Source organism: Papaver somniferum, unplaced genomic scaffold (genome assembly GCF_003573695.1).
Source record: "Papaver somniferum cultivar HN1 unplaced genomic scaffold, ASM357369v1 unplaced-scaffold_11, whole genome shotgun sequence".
Taxonomy (NCBI): Eukaryota; Viridiplantae; Streptophyta; class Magnoliopsida; order Ranunculales; family Papaveraceae; genus Papaver; species Papaver somniferum.
In genome coordinates, this window is record NW_020619936.1 from 1252760 (window position 1) to 1271670 (window position 18911).

Sequence of the window (18911 nt, forward strand, 5' to 3'; positions counted from 1 at the left end):
TACTCTTGTTAAAATTGATTGCAAACCCAATAATTGCTTCAAATATTTGAAGTGTGAATACCAAATTTTTCGTTCCTTCCTCCTAAACATTGTAATATACAAGAATATCATCAATTTTTATAGATGTGAAACTGTGATATCTTTTATTTTAAAGCTACGTATCATGTTCAACTACGTTACTTTGTTCATGATTTTGGTGAATATCTCTAACACAAGAATAAAAAGAAATGGTGATAGTGGGTCACCTTGTCTCATCAGTCCATTCTAGAGTTAGAATTTTTCAGTGAAGTTGTCATTTATAAGTAAAGAGTGGTGTGTTGAAGTGATATACCACACTCTCGAGCTCGTCTATTTGTTTATAAACCCTAAGCAAACCAAACATGAGTTTCCGAGGAAGATGCCTTAAGTTCAGGTCACAACAATTCTTCTTCCCAAGCTAGAACAAAAGCAGTACGTAGTCGAATTTGTTGCGAGCAACATACGATAATTTATACAATAATTCTTCATGTATTTCGAATTTATTTTAACATTTTATTTTTAAATCAGAATGCACGTAGTTTATGATACTGGTTTTATGATAAAATTTGTTCAATATAAAGCGTTACTGTAACCACCTGCTTAAGAATGACAGTAACGAGGCTTTGACAGGCCTATGAATAAATGGATTTGGTTGAAAGCAATATAGTTACACAACATATACAGAGGAAGGATCCCATCACACTCATATTTTCACACTATCTAACACTTTGGGCACTAATTCTTTTTTAAAAAAAAGCAAAAAAGGAACATATTTGAAGCTAATATTTTGGGAATATGTTTGCCAACCATGATTTATATACTCATTAAAATTGAACACATTCTGAAATGTGTAACAACTTCACCATCCACAGCTTTGAAAACCAACCATCCAAAATCAACAACTTTTGAACCGTTAAAATTAAGATTCATAGAAGGTGAGGTTTGGTATTTTGGATTTTTCTCATTTCTGTGGGTATGTAGAACCATGTAACACGAACATATTTCCAAAATATTAGCTTAAATACGTACAGACTAAATGTTATTAAGAAAAATGTTACCAAAAGTGTGAGATAGTGTGAGAGGATCCCTCCCTCCCTCACTCATAAATATATCTATATTATCAAAAGAAGTGGTGTGTGTGTGGCCTTACAAATCCGACCATCGATTTCGTAATCCCACGATGCGGATCAGTTCGTTATATGTTCTATATAGACGTCAGTCGGATTGTTGGGTTTCCTGATTTGACTATGCTTCCATAATAAGATGTCTTGACCATTATATATCGGGAAAAAATTACCACGTTAACTACGTTTCCTAATAAAAAAATGGGAGAGGGATATATTCAAATTTCCTTATCTGACTACGTTTTGAGAGATACTCACGTTTTATCTACAAGGGAAAACAAAAAACAAAAAATGAAACCAATGCAAAAAATTTCGCAATTTTTTTTCATAAAAAATATAGACAGTCGTAGGACATTAGCACAATATCACAGTATCTATATATGTACTAGGTATCAAGTTAAACTAACTAAGTTATGGTAAGGTAAAGTAACGAATTGGAGAAAGTTGTTGGGCAGGAAGCTTCACCCGGGTGCAACCTGGTGCTTCATTCTCTTCCTTTCGCAGCAAATTAAGACAAAGAAAAAAATAAAATGTTACCAAATAGACACGAACTCAAAAACACGAATACCACACCATGAAATCATCTCTTGCAAATTAAATACCCAATGACATAATTTAATTTGCAATTTAAAGAAAGCACGAGGAGCAAGCATAAAACCTCGCCCAAAAATATAAAAAAAAAAATGAACATCCTAAAAGTTTGACTCGGTCAATCAGACCTTTGAGGATGCAAATGTACAAATTGCTAAATGTAGACAAAGTTGTACAACAAAATGGACAAACAAACTCGGTGTAGTTTACTAATATTTTATGTACAATTTTAGAACCATGTATAGAGATATTAGATTCACGCATATTACAAATTAGCCTTGGGACAGATCCAAACAGTGACTTTGGCCATTATGCCGCTTGGACCGTTAGTTCGCGAAATGTACATCCGTTCGTTGTATATATGACAGGGATTTTATTATTTTGGACCTTCGGGATTGATGTCGCGATATAAGAATATATGACTTTGAAGTAATAATAAGGCTGTTATAAAAAGAAGTGATGTCTGTCTTGGGTAATAGACGGTCCTGATTTCGGCAATCTGAGGCTGGGAAAGATAGTTGGCGAGATTTCTATCCATCCGTCCGTTTTAGACATATAATTTTGAGAGATATTTACGTCCGTCGGTTCGTGAGATGATCTTCTTTTAATATTTTGTTTTAGACAGCAGGGATTATGCCCCGGCCCGGTGCAAGACGAGAGTCAACATTTCCTTATGTGACTCGAATCAACATTTCCTAATGCGTGTCGATTTCCTTAAAAGTTTTCATGCACTAACTATAAATATCCTTTCTGATTTTACCAAAAAAAAATATATTAATTTGAAGACTCTATAGATTTTACCTAATCACAGCTAATTTTAATGCGGATATCATATTTTCCTTTAAATTTTCTAATCCACGGCCGGGGCCTACAGTCCCGGCCCCATCCGGCTACTATGACCCGCCTAATTGAACACACTATTGTGATCGACTAACTAACACGGTATAATATGACACGACCAACTAAATATCAGGACCGTTGTGGTATTGACCGGACTAACTAAATATACTCCCGACTATTATAGATGGACTAAAATATGGGAAGACACTGGCCGACCGACCAAACAATAAACAGAACTCTAAAAGGTTGAGCCACGGCCATAGGCCGGGGAGATACCTAGTATATATATATATATGGTTTATTTAAACCACAACAACATTATCAATACTTTCTTGATATAGTTAAATTATATTCATTGCATTTTTCTACAATAACTTCAAAATTATCGGAAAAGATTTTACTCTAGTGTTGCTAGATCATATTTGATCTAGCCGCATAACAGCCCAACATGTGTCGTTTTTTTGACGTCAGCTAACCCTTTTTCTAACCACAATTTTATGTAAAATATAGCCAGATTTTAAAGGATTAAGTTCCGATTTTTTAGCTGCGAATATTACTGCCTAACTGTATTTGTTATTTTTTCTTCTATTGACAGAACCCATTTTCCCTCGTTCTTCAAATGGGTATTGAAACACTAGTACCCTTCCTTTCGACTATCTAATCTAGGGTCGTCAACACTCTTCTCTCCTAATTTTGTCTATGGTTGTGTTGGTTTATATTATGCCGCAAATTATTTCCTTGATCTGCAATGCCTGAAGCATGATTTCATTCGTTGCGATGATCAGACATTCAAAAAACTGACTATTTAGTTAAGACAAATGTAAATGGTGGTTGAATGGAGGTGTTGTCAGTACATCAGATGTATAAACTTTATTTGTTCATATTTTGTATCGAAAAAAAAGCTATGACACTGATATTTTTAGTCCAATATCATCATAGATGTATTGGACTTTGTTGTTCTTTATCTTTACCTTTTTTTCGGCTAGATTTTGTATTAAACTTTGTTATTCTTTATCTGTTATTTTCACTTTTTTGTCGGCCGAATTTTGATGATATAACTAATAATGCTGAGGAACAACATGTAGATGAATCATTTGGCTAACTGATTTAATGGTTTTTGGTAGAAGCGCACCCGAGGAAGAAAAACGATTCAAACTTATTGATACATATGGCATACAAACCCAATCAAAATCTTATTACAGTTTTCCCAAGAATTCATAACATCTCAAAACTATTCCGCAGAGTAGGAAAATTTGAAAGATAACGTACAATTGACAATTACTGTCAATGGAAATTTCATGTTTTGTTGAGTACTAAAAGAAGGGGTGAAAATGATGATAAGATTCGTGTACTGATAAGGACATTATAAAGAGGTATAAAGTCTTCACGTATTGATAATAACATTTCGGTCAAACCAAAATCAAAATCTTTAACTAACAAACTACATGGTTCATGTTTATGTTTGTGGGTGATCTTGAAGGCTACTTTTGCCTTCGATTTTCAAGATGAAATGTTTGTGTTACTCTAGTCTTCAATTTTCCCAAATTAATTTTTATTTTGTTCTCGACTAAAAACTTAGATGCAGATACTATCGGTTTTAGGTTTCCACGATTTTGGAGAATCTTTACTTGCAAAAAATAAATCTATACTGAGATATTTTTTTAAAAGTTCGCAGAATGTTTTGACCGTGGAAAATTCGTTCAACTATGGTTAAATGATGGGTTAGGTGACCTCATATATTGCAAAATACTTGGATATTGTGCTGCTAGATCAAATATGATCTAGCAGCGATAGAGCAAAATCTTTTCCATGTTTCAATTCATCAAAGTACGTTGAGGTACCATAATTACCTATTTTAGTCAAGTGTTTCAAGATTATCAATAATATAAGTTCGTTGAATATATTTTATAAAGAGTAAAACGCACAACTAACTGGAATTTTATAACAATAAAGCCTCAATATAAATACAAAAACAGACTTCAAATAATCTTATATAAGACGACCATATCACCATAACAAATATATCCTTCACAATGTTCACACCACATGCCATCTTCGTGTTATTTTCTTGTAAAACTAAAAAAGATATAAGAAAAACAGAACGGACAAACAAGTGGTGGGGTTTAGATTTTTATTTTAGATACAACACATTGAGTTCATGTATAAGTTCAGACCTTTTTACTTGTCTTTAGTTTTTTATTTATTTTTATTTATTTTGAGTTTTATTTGGTAATGATTGTAGTTTATATTTTAACGAACCTTTCACTTATTTAGATAAAACTTTGTTTTCTTTGTAAGTTTTATATGGTACTATACGAATTTCCATCTTGAATGAGCCTTATTGTATTTAATTTATCGGTATTTGAGATTTTTCCATTAACATTTTTTTTTATGATTTTTGAGGATAGAGTGAAACACATTGGACTTTTTGTGTGTGTGTGTTCTTTACCGAATTTAAATAGTTTTTCGATAATATCCTAGTACTCTATGCATGAGATATCTCAAAAAGAACTTACTGTAGACCTTCCTCCTGTGGAATGATCCATGATAAAAACATACAAAAAAGCTCTTTACACCTATCTTGTTGCCTTATCCACATGAGTAATAATTCTTTGTATACCTTGTTGACCCGTGTGACTAGATATGTAGAAACATAAGTAATAGTAAGTACGAAGAAACAACAGATAACTTAATGCAATAAAGAAGAGAACTAAAAGAAGCATGGGATAAAATTAATGAAAAGCAAAAACATTGGAGACTAACTTTTTTTACTTATTTTCTAGGTATACCTTCAGTTTCTATAAATCAGTAATAATACATTTTGGTGAAAAGAAGAAAATTGTTTGTTATGTATTGAGAGAAATAAAGAAAAAATTTCTCATGAGAAGATAATGGGTTTGTAAATTATGTTTGGGAGGTTTCTCTTTGCCTTACTGAGATTGTAAGGTTAAGTTCCTTAATTCAATAAAGAAAGAAAGAAAATAGTAGTAAACGTGGAGGTAAGGACCCATAACACATATTGTAATGTTGTCTCTTTTTATATTTTCAAATAAATTCTGAATTTTCGCATTAAATATGTGTTAAAAGACAGATCATCATTTTTATTAAAGACATAACAACAATCGAAGAGTAACATCTCCTACATATGACCGACTATATGTAATGGTTTTGATAGTCCAACTATCAAAAATAATTAACCATAAACACCAGAAAGTAACGATCACCAACTTATCAAGAGACTATATTTAATTTTCAAAAATAATCATAACTATAGAACTACCAAATTTTATGTCATGGAACCCAATATAAAGAAATATTTATGAAGATCAAGAACTACAGAATTTTATTAACCAATATCAATATGGGTTTCGTTATCTTGTGCATGAAACCCAATCATTGGTATATGAAATTTTAAATAATGATAAGATATGAGAGACAATGTAAGCTTTGCATTTGTAGAGAGAGAAATTCAAGAAATCCATGAATATTTGCATTCTTCGATCCAAAAGAACATTATCTTTCATATATTTTATTATTGATTATAATTTTTTATTCATATAATTGGCTCTTATCCCATACCAACGAATCATACGATTTACTCAAATAAATACTTCATTAATTAGCTAGGTAAACAGTAGACACAAAAGTAATATTTGGATAAGTTGAAAAATATCAATAATCACTTAACTACTTTTACGTAGTTCTTCTCCTAATACATAAAAACAACTTTCTATGAGGATTAAACAATGTATAAGATAAATTCAATTTATACATGTATCTTTCAATATACTTCCAAGTCGAGTAACAACAATCGAGACTACGGATATTTAATCAAACATTTTCATATTTAACTAATTGTCAATAAGAATCTCTTGATGTTTTCTAAGTATGCCTTGTATATGAAGATTTAGTAAACGCCTCCATGAACAACTATACATCTAACTTTGTATGTTTAAAACTTTTCATAATTTACGTGTTGAAGAGTTCTTTAGCTTTGATCTCATAGCTTTCTTCCTCATCTTGAACTAATTGTAAAAAGAAATTCAATATTGAGACTACCTCTTGCAAGAACTCTAGATGGAAAACACATTGTTTTTACAAAACACAGATAATTTACATAAGATACGTAACAAGTACGCAAATAAAATTAGGAAGAAAGAAGAAAACTAAATAAAAGCTACATTAATTAAAAAAATATATAAAAAGGAAAGACCCAAAGTCCAAGAAAAGAAAAAAAATCCTAACTTGTTGATACTCTAATTCAATATTTCACTTCAACAAGATTGCACTATAGCCAATAGCACAACAATCCATCATTGGTGAGATCTTGAGACACCATTACTACCATTAAAATAGCATTACCAAGAACAATGTACCAAACAGAGAAACCGTCATCATCACCACAAACAAATCCATGCCATTTCGAAAATTACCATAATAAGCAAATCCTAATCTTGATGCGCATCAATATGAATCAACCCTAAACAAAATTTTATCCATTACCACAAATAATATTCGTTACTATTGAAATTTCCTTCAAAGATTTGATGACGACCTATCGTCTTCAGCACCCAAAAACCTTTATCAGCCATATCTTAACCATCGTCACTAAGATCAAAAAATGATATTTTCCCGTATACCATTAACCCAGAAATATACCATTACCAACACCATTATCAGTTCCCAAAATCCATTACCAACACCTACCACCAAGATCAAAACATCATACCAGATACAAAAAATAATATGATTAAAGTCTTAAGCACTCATTCAGTTGATGTTCTCGGTCTATGAAAGTGAGAATGTTGACGTGACAAAAGTATAATTGTTTTTGTCTACCATATACCATTAACCCCAGAAACATTATTACCACCAAAACTAATGATTTTCGTCTCCATTGAAATTATTACCCCATTAAGTTCAATAATATTTTTGAAAAAACAAGATTTAATAAAGAAAAACGAGAACATTGAAAATGCTAGCAAATAAATAATAGAAAGCAAGGTAAATGAATTCCGAATAAGAAGTAAAGGCAATTGATTTCTGTAAACATCTAGGGTTTGAGGGGTTTGAAGAGGGTACAAAGAAGAATAAATATTTTTATATATATAGTGATTATTTCAATCACGTGGATGAAAAAGATAAAATTTGTAGATCATAAGATTTAGTATGTACATGAATGCCCTCATTTTTAGCAGGTATCTAGAGCTTTATAAAAGGATTATATCCCAAAACATTTTCTTCAAATTCGTTATTAGTTGGTTTTTATTCACAAAAATGACGTAAAAGTACGAGGTAATATGAAATAAATGACTGCAAAAAAATGTGCTTTTGAACTTACGTGAATGTTGTTTTCCAAAATTCTTACATGATCATTAGTACCATGAGAGACCATTTTGATTAAGCTTAGTAACCTAAGTTCAAATATCACCATCAAGATTAAATGAATTTTAATTTCATTCTCAAAGAGATAAATAATGTAATCGTTTAACGAATTTTGACATCCGAATCGGATGTGACAGTGATAGATAATATAAGTTATGAGGCATATTCTAGCTGGGGGGGAATTTCGGATCATCAGGCCTAACATTTATCTTGTGAAACTAAATAAGAAAGAAGAAAACAAAATAAGAAAGAACTATTGGAAAAATAAAAGATATCAAGACAAGTATTTCAAGTTTTCAACCCAACCAACCCAACCGAGAAAAGAAAGAATTGGGGTTTCGAATTTTTTCAAGATTTCATCTCGGTTTTAAGACCACCAACTCCCGAACTCGCGACTTAAAAAACCACGTATATTTGGAATTTATACTAACTAGCTAGCATATTCTATATATGCCTAGTTTGGTAGCCGAATTTTGGAACTCCATTCCCATATGTACCAAAACGAACCACATATATTTGACATCATAACGAACCACATATTTTGTTTTTTTGTGCATCTCTTTACTTATCTTGCAATTATTTCATCTTGAATGTTAGATATAGGATGTATTTCTTTTTACCACAACATAGGAGCTACAAAATGAGTCAGGTTCTAGCCACTCGGGAACTTAGAAAGAGTGGGATCAAATTTTGGACTAATGAGTCCATAAAACAAATTTAACGTCACAATAACAAGTAAATAAAAACTATGTCCTACTTCTTCATCTTGCATTTAAGTAAACCACTTCAGAAAACTATAGATAGAACATCCAAGGGATGAATACGTGAATGTCTAATATCGTTTCTAAATGGTTTTTCAAAATTTTCTATCAACATAAACTTCTATTCCCGATAATTTTAAGTATTACCCATGTAAATTTCCATATGTCCTAAATACTAATTCTTGGTTTTTTTATTTACACCGAGTACAACCAAACCTAAAATACCTAAGTCACATATTACTTTATCTTCCTTCACCACCGACCCCTCTCTCTATTCTCCTCCGTATCCATAATCCACGCCACATTCGATCAGTTTTTCTTTAAATTTGTTTCTAATTTTTATTTTTTATAAAAAAATGCCCCCGACGGAAGTAGGAAATGCTAAAGAAAAATCAAAACCCCTAAAATGTAAAAACTAAACTTAATTGTACTTTTTAAATGTATGATTGTACATAGAAGTTTAAGTTTAAGTTCGATTCTTGTATGTATTATTGTGATCAAGAACTAGTCTGTCATTTTAGGATCAACTCGATTTTGAACAACTACCTATCTTCTTAGTTATTTTTTCATTTTTTATATGAGATATTCTTTTTCTATATGTTTTGTTTTTTTAATAAATAAACAAGTTTTATCCGAAAGAAACATGACATCAATAGAGAACAACCAGACTTCAGATACTACAAGTTTTTCTTTTGTTAGACCAATTAGCTTTAACAGGTTTTTTGCTTGAACTATTTTTGTAAGAAAATAAAATTGTTTTGATCGTTGTTTCTTTTTTCTTCTTCTTCTTTTTGGGCAATTATTATGTAGTTCGTTGATTTGTGATTAAACTTTTAGCAACTGGATAAATTTGCATGTAGACTCCTTAAACGAGCCTTTTTTCTATAGCAAAAAAACATTGTCTTAACGCTCCGCGAGTTATAACCCCAAAGGTATCCCTATCCATCCACAAAAAACCCGTCAAAACAAAAGTAACACAAAAACCCTAAAAAAACAAAAGTAACACAAAACTCCAAAGAATTTGATGAAACCAATTTTGAAATTTGGGGTTTTTGTATCATATTTTAAAAATTTGTGGGTTTTGTATCAATTTTGTTTAAGATGGAGTTTTAAGGGGTCCCAACATTTGAACGGGGTTTTTGTACCACAAGTTTGGTCACCTTGGGTTTTTATGACTAGTTCTGTTATCTTATCTTAATCCGAAACAATTATGATGTGGGGAATGGTAGAGAGATGGAAAGGATTTTAAATTTGCATATATTTGTTACCATGAATTCTCGAACTTAACATATACAGTTGTGAAGAAGCAGAAGATTAACAGGAAATAACACACCGAAGATGTAGATCGTTGCATGACATTACAGTGTCTGCAACAAAAGGTCGTGTCACACTGTCACGGCTATCATGGGTCCTAGTGGAGCTGGGAAATCCACGTTCTTGGATGAACTAGCTTAGCTGAGAGAATTCCAGTTTCGCAACTGTTTGAAACTGTTGCGACCTCCTAATATCGCATCTGTCTAAAGATGTTGCGATTAATTTGCCTTGCAACAGTTAAGCCGTAAATTCGCAAAGGATTATGAGCCGTTGCGAAGTATTGCGACATCGAATTTCCTAACAGTTCGACTCTGTTGCAACCGCACTTTCCAACTGAAACTGGCAGTTGCTTATCACTAAAAATGGTGTAGTGAAGACGTAGTTGAAGCAAAATCGATTTTGATTCACATGAATCAATTCATGAACATTATAACCACGGTTTGTAAAGATTGCATTCCTTATTATATAAATTTATTTGTTCATGAGTATGTAAACATACATAACCAATTTTAAAACTTAACCCACTTAGGTATGCAAATGGGTACACATACCTAAGTTCCCGGACTTGGTCTTGTTCGCCAGTATGCAAACAGGTATGCATACTATCGTTCATGACAGAACTCAGTTGAATTAGTACGCATACGCGTATACATAGTATAGTTCCCAGACCTCAACTGTTGAATCAGTATGCATACGGGTATGCAAACTAAATTCCCGGACTTGGAATATACATGCACCAGTTAGCATACAAGTACGCATACTTTCCTATATCCAATCAAAGGTTAATTATTCTAAACTCCCATTTCAACCATTCAAAAATTCTTGGAAGACGAGAATGACTGTCTCACACAAACCATTAGCTTCAAACGAAATTTCAAGTGATCGAATGATCAATAGGAAACATTTTGAGTCTACATCAAATGAATGTCTCACACAAATCATGAAAGATGTTACCACGAGATTTTCGCATGGATCATCTTTTGACTTTCGTCAAGAACAAAAGATGAACTTGGCTAAAGCAAAAGAATACCAACACATATTTTGAGAAATATGTAAGCGAGTTGAACTCAGATCGAAATATCAAATGTGTATAATGTAAAGTCTATGTAGCTATATGACTTTTGTTTCAATAGGAGATAGAATAGAAATAGACTTTTGAGTGATAGATGAGTTCAAGTCTCAACTTACCTCTTGTTGATGAAGTCCCACAAGATCCCCTTAGTAGTTCTTCGTCTTCAATCGATGAACGCCGTGAAGTCTAAAGCTCAACTACACATTCTATCTGAATCCGAGACATAGCTATAAGTATACTAGAAATCAAGACTTATAGTTTTGACAACTAAACTTGACAAACAAGCTAGAGATAGCAACGCTTGCGAGTTCGACCGAGCAGTTCTCTAACAAGTTTTTCTTATTTATATTTTATTTTATTTATCATTGATGAATACTAGAGTGGATATGGCGACTAGTTATCATGACACATGTTTATAAGAAAATTTGTAACAATTAACATCTAACGAGGAGACTCTTTAAATATTACGCTCATAAATATTTATTTGTAAAACAACTAAAGGTTAAAAGATGATCAAGAACCTAAAATATGTTCTTGTTTCATTTTTATTTGGATCTTCTTGTTTCCCAAGTCCTTAATTTGACTTGATTGTGTGTTGGCAGCAGGTTTCCCTTAAAACGTACTGTATAAGCTTGTTCGGGAGGGAAACTTTTTGGTATCTCGTTTTTTTTTTCTGCATTCAACTATAGGTGTTCAACAAATGAAATTATGTGTTAATATTGTTTAGATTTCACAAAGTCCATCATGCACATACTTTGTTAACAGTATCTGGATGTATATGCATTCATTTACAAACGGTTACTCACAACTCAATTTTACTTGTTTCGATGTACTTTTTTTTTCCTCAAGAAACAAGCGGTTGCTCGTAACTTGGATGAACCAGAAGATACGTTCATCCAAGTTACGAGCAAGTAACATCTAAGCCATAACAAGATATCCACTGGGTTCTCTCCACTGAGTCAAAGACTGGTTGATTGTGGCAATCTGAAGATTCTTTCTATTACCAGCCCTCAGAGCCACCAGAGTGGCGTCCATCCACAAATAGGCAAAGATGGCGAGATCGGCGGGATCTTTGTCATAAAACCCAGTTTCTTTTGTTATTGTTGTAGAATTGAACAATTGTTGACAAAAACTCGCCGTGTCTTGATTATACTCTGTCCACACATCTTCATTAGAATTTCACTTTTAAATGATAATAACCTAAGTTTCTAGTTTGAATTCAAATGCTTAGAAAATACTTGGTTTACTTTAAATAATATACATCCAAGTTTCTAGTTTTTGGTTTGATGATGCATTTCTATAGGTTTAGTGACATGAAGGAAATAAAAAAGATTACTTTAGAAAGATCAAATTGCTATACAAAATAAAAAAAAGATTTTTTTGGAAAGATGTGTAGCTTCATTGGGAATTCTATTAATCTGACTTGTTTCCCCGAATATATTACACTATAAAAAAAGTTGGAATTGCAATAATGTTTTTGCTTAAATTTCAAATGACTAAATTGAAACCTAATAAATATAGATAAAGTATATATTTTGCATCGCTTTTCACATCTTTTTCAAAATAAGATTATATTTTTATGTTAAATGCGTTAACCGACGTTATGCAAGTTTCCAAATTATGTTGCATCTTAGATGATCTAGAGATACGTGTGGGATTTTCTTTTGCTGAAGTTAGTTTTTGGTTATCTCTCGATAGCTACTAGTGTGAATTCTCCATGCATACTAATAGTTTGAATGGTTGCTACTAAGTACCTAAAAGAAACATGATAACATACTAGAATTGCATGTTGGAAATGAGCAAAATTATTACAGTCAAGCTGTTATTTTTGATTTCTAAATAATTTTTTTAGGTTTTGTTAGTTTAGATTGGCCAACCTAAGGATGATTTATTGGACCAAAGATCACTGCGAAGGCACGCTTTGAAAATTTAACATTGGAGAAAAAGTATAAGAAGAAGGCAAGAGAGGATGAGAAGATGTTTGTAGTGAAACACAAGTATAAACACATAACGAAAGGCTCTCTAAGATCAAAGAAATCAGCATATCGATTCAATTCCTGATTTCTAGTCGACTATTGTTTGTTAATCTGTTATCTATATTTTATTATTCTTATTATTGTCTCAAAGTTTAAATTGCAATATCTTTATAGTATGATATGTACTGCAACTGTTTGCAGATTCTTAATTATGCACGTCTCTTGAAATACTTGAGCAAAGAAGACAAACAGTTTAATATGACATCTGCCGAATCTTGAGATTCACATATTATAAAGAAAGAAACTAAAATCTTGTGGAAGAATGGAATGGTAAGGAAATACTTGCAAGGATTCTTCATTACATGTGTTGTATTTTTCACACAAAACCTACATAATCCATTCCAAAAAGTATAAAAACAAACATACCCCAAAGAGGGAAGCAACAAACCCAAAACAGAGAAACAAAGTCTTTATTTTACTGCTTCCAACAAAAAATAGAAGAAGAGAAACTACCATAACAGAGAAACCCTTTTTCAAATAAAACAGTGAGGGTAGTTTTACAGTATATTTGATTGTGCTTATACCTTGCTCCTCAAGCCTGTCAGTGCTCTTGGAAGGAGAAGGTAAAAGTAAGTTTAGTAGTAGCAGAGTTTTGTCATTTTGTTTGTTAGTTCCTTTTGTAATTTTCTTTAAAGAAAGAAATAATCTCGACTGGAACATGTGGTTTCGATTTGGTACACATGATATTACTCTTTCTAAACCATCCGATGGGTTGTATTTGGTTTTTGTTTCTAGTTGAAAAGTTATTGTGCACTCAATAGACGTGATCAGAGAGAAATATTAAGTCACTATCACCTTGTTATTTCCCAAATTGCCCTATAAGAATAATATTATCATTTACAGAAAAGGGTATTTTGGTCATCCCGAAACCGAATTCAAAAACCAAACTCCAATTAAAGAAAAAACAAAAAAAATGATCATGACCGAATTTGATGGTTGTACATTAAATATACTAAACAAACATTACAATTTAATGATTATTTCTTTAATGCACGGGATTGATAACATAAGGCTCTTAGTAACCATTATTATAATTGATTATGAGCTCAAAATCAATTATCTAACCCAAATTCATAATACACGTGTTTGTTAAAATTTATAATAATCGATTATTTTAATCATATTTAAAAAAACTCATTATAATTATAATAGTAAAAAGTTATTTTTAAAAATGATCATGATCAATTATTTTTCTTAACATAACAAAATTGATTTGAGTTTTCTTTCTTATTTTCTCGAAACTGTTAATAGAGAGACAAAAAACAGTAGCGGATTAAAGAAAAAATCATACATCCTCATTTTTTCCTCTCATCTTTGAAACAGTTTTCTTAAGATAATCAATTATTCAAAAATGGTATTTGTGAAAATTTATCATAGAAATGATTCTATCGAAATCATTAATCTATCTATGATTATGAGAATCATAAATTTTACTAAACAAGGCCCATGTGTTCTGACTTCTGATCTGCCTTTCCAAGCAGGCAAGTACCTTATCGAACCGTCCAAATTCTTTCTCCGTGTAGTAACTCGAATAGAATAGATTTCGAATCACAGTGACAGGTTCGATCTTTCAAAATTTTAATTTCATTACATTATGTAGCACTTAACCACCTTAGATACATAGAAATAAAATGACTGGCCATGCCAGAGTCACAAATTGTGCACATTAGTGACGTTTTAGCGACGTTTCCAATTTTCGAGCTTACATCATCAAATCAAGGATAATTGTCGGTACACTACAAGAACATGTGCAGATGCTCTCAACCGTCAAACAAGTTGGAGAGATTTTCTTCTTTTCTCTTCTTGTCTTGATGCGGCAAGACACATGCCTAGAGTTATCAGTTATCTACTTTGAAATTTAATCTTGTCGACCAACAAAAATGAAAAATTTATTAATTATTCTCGTTTTTTTACGATTCTCTGTCCCTATCTCTTTAACTCTGTCAAAAAGGAAGATTCATTGAAAAATGAAATAATAAGACGGGTATTTCAGTCCAATGAATGCAACCGAAGAAAAGCCAAAGGACTTCGGCTACTTAACTCTAGCTTTCGTACTAATTTTGGATCACCTACTACCCCCCTTAGATCCGAACTCGCCACTCTAATGAAACCACGTACGTATACATGTGCGCATTCTATGTATACCTTGATACTCAAATTTTGGAACTCCCTTTGTCACTCTCACTGGTACCTAACTCCTCATGCATATCCAGCATTGCGTGGAAAACACTTCCTATGCATATCCAACTTCCTCATGGCATTCATTGATTGGTTATATGGGATTTTGCATGGAACCCACTACCATATTCTGCATCCAGGGATTCGACTGTGAACACTTACTTCATGGTCATGAATTTCAAGGCTGCTAATTTGGGGTACCTAATTGCTTGGGGTGTACCAATCCCTTAATAAAATATATTTTGTCGTATATGTAATTTGGTACACCCCTAAACAATTTGGTACCCCTATTAGCAATCTTGATGAATTTGAACAGGGGTCGGTGAACAAGTACTACATTGGGTTGTTGAAGGGCCAATCGGTCTTCTTCTTAATACAATACCACTATAAAAATACGTGTGTATGTGAAGGTTTCTATAACCTAAGACAAGACAAGACAAATCAAAACAAGACAAGAAGAATCGTTCAATCGTGATTTCATTGATAACAATGACTCCTATATAAAGGAGTTAGGGTTACAAAAATATTCTAAAAGATATTCTAAAAGAGGTGAATATATTCTCAAAACAAGTAAGTGAATATATACAAATATACAAAAATATACCCAATACCCCCCCTCAAGTTGGAGCATGAAGAGTCGAAATGCCCATCTTGAGAAGAAGATTTTGAAACTGCTGACGACCCAAGGCTTTAGTCAGAATATCAGCTAGTTGAGAGGTAGTATGAATATAAGATGGGCGGATAGTACCTCGAAGTATTTCGTCACGTACAAAGTGACAGTCAATCTCGATATGCTTCGTTCGTTCATGAAAGACATGATTATTAGCAATATGTAACGCAGCTTGACTATCACAATGAATCGAAACTGGTTTTGTATGTCCTATACCAAAATTCCGTAATAATCCTTTTAACCATATAATTTCACAAGTTGTGGAAGCCAAAGAACGATATTCTGCTTCGGCTGAGGAACGAGAAACTGTGGTCTGTTTCTTCGTTTTCCAAGATATAGGAGAACCCTCGAGAAAGATAAAGTGAGCCGTGAGTGAACGTCGACTAAGTGGACAGCTAGCCCAATCTGCATCACAATAAGCGTCAAGAACTAACTTGGAATCACCACGAAGTAAAATACCTTGCCCCGGGCTAGATTTCAAATAGCGCACAACTCGAAGTGCAGCATCCCAATGTGATTGAGTTGGATGTTGCAGAAACTGGGAAAGAATATGAACAGAGTAATACAGGTCCGACCGTGTAAGATTGAGATAAATCAGTCTCCCCACTAACCTTCTATAACGAGCAGGATCAGGCATAGGTGAGTCTGATGCAAGAGCCAGCCGATGATTTTCTTCCATGGGAATATTAGCTGGTTTTGAACCGAGAAGGCCTGTTTCTGTCAAGATATCTAGAGCATATTTGCGCTGACAAAGGAAAATTCCTTTGGAACTTCTAGCTACCTCAATGCCAAGAAAATATTTTAATTTCCCCAAATTCTTCATATGAAAACATCTTCCTAGATATTCCTGAAATTCGCAAATAGTAGATGTGTTGTTACCAGCAATAACAAGATCATCCACATACACAAGAATATACATGATAATATTTCCATAGCGATAAAGAAATAACGAGTGATCAGAAGTACTGGTAGAAAAACCATATGTACGCAAAGCAGTTGCTAGCTTAGCATACCAACACCGGGGAGCCTGACGTAAACCATACAAAGACTTACGAAGTCTACAGACTTTGCCAGATAATCCATTACTGAAACCAGGAGGAAGTCGCATATAGACTTCTTCATTTAAATCACCATGAAGAAACGCATTGTGTACATCCATCTGAACTAACTCCCAGTTGTTTATTGCAGCAACCGCAAGAAGAGTTCGTACAATAACCATTTTTACTGTGAGAGCGAAAGTTTCAGTGAAATTAATTCCTTCCTGTTGATGATTTCCAAAAACAACTAATCTGGCTTTGTAGCGCTCAACTGAGCCATCAGATTTTCTCTTAATGCGAAAAACCCACATACAACCAATTGCAGACTTGTTGGCAGGCAAATCTTCAATTGTCCATGTACCATTGGAGATTAGTGCAGCAATTTCAGCCTGCATTGCCTTACGCCATCGTGGATTAGCCATTCCCTCTTTAAATGATTTGGGTTCAACATCATTTGAAATAGCTGCAACAAAAGAACGATGTGCAGTAGAAAATGCATCACAATTCACAAAATGAGTTATAGGATAGGGAGTACCTGAGGACTTGACTGGTATAGGTGAAGCTGCAGGGGAAACCAAAGTTGTGTCAGACTGTTTTGAAACACCCTGCCAGGGAACAAAATCCTTATGCCTGACATTCTCAAATTTTGTACGTTTACCCCGGCCAAGTTCCTCGTCTGCAACTATATTATGATGATCTCGACTATCTGCATTTTCTGTGGGAGAACGAGTAACAAATTTTGTACCAGACGCAGGTACATCACAAGAAGAATCATGAGACAGTGCTGAATCAATATCCTTATCAGCAGAACATGTATCATTTACATCAGGTGCTGTCTGATAAAACGGCTTTGCATCATTATCAGCAATATGTGTTGTGTGCTGTACATCATCCAGGGAGACTGACGGAATACTAGAACTAGTCTGTGGAGGTGCAGTGTCATCAGGCGAGGGAATAGCAGCGGAAGAAGAACCGCCAGAGACATGTGGATCATTGTATTCAGCTTCAAAATGATCGTCAGACAAATTTCTAGTAACTGATTCAGTGGCCTTATCAGAATACAGTGAGTGCAGTTTCAGAAGCTCATCATTATCTGCCAACGGGAAAGTATCTTCAATAAAATGTACGTCTCGAACCTAAAAGTAATGACCTGTGTCGAGATCGAATAGATGCCAGGCCTTTTTTCCAAATGGATAGCCGAGAAATATGCAACGACGACTGCGACTGTCAAATTTATCACAAGGGTTGAGGTTTTTCGCGTAACAGAGACATCCAAAAACCCTGAGAGAGTGAATAGATGGAGCTGAACCTTATAGCAGATCATAAGGCGTCTTGAAGTGAAGAACACGAGAAGGGGTTCGATTAATCAAATAGGCAGCAGTAAGGACACATTCTCCCCAAAAGTCGATTGGTAAGGATGCTTGAAAACGTAGTGCACGAGCGACATTAAGAATGTGACGTTGCTTTCTTTCCACCCTAGCATTTTGTTGTGGCGTCTTAACGACAGAAGTTTGATGAATAATTCCATTGTTTCGAAAATAAGAGAGGAGACCTTTGAACTCAGTTCCATTATCACTGCGTAATGTCTTAACCTTTCGAGTAAACTGTCGGTCAAATAGTGCAAAGAAGTTTTTTAATAAGGTAGGTACCTCATCTTTGGTTTTCATCAAATACACCCAAACACATCTAGAAAAATCATCAACAATGGTTAAAAAATATCTCGAGTTACAGGCGCGATTTGGATGATAAGGCCCCCAAACGTCGCAATGAATTAACTCAAATAAATCAACTGCCCTACTGTTACTCAATGGAAAAGAAGTACGAGTTTGCTTGGATCTATGACAGACATCACAAGCATGAAAATATAACCGACTATCAACACAAC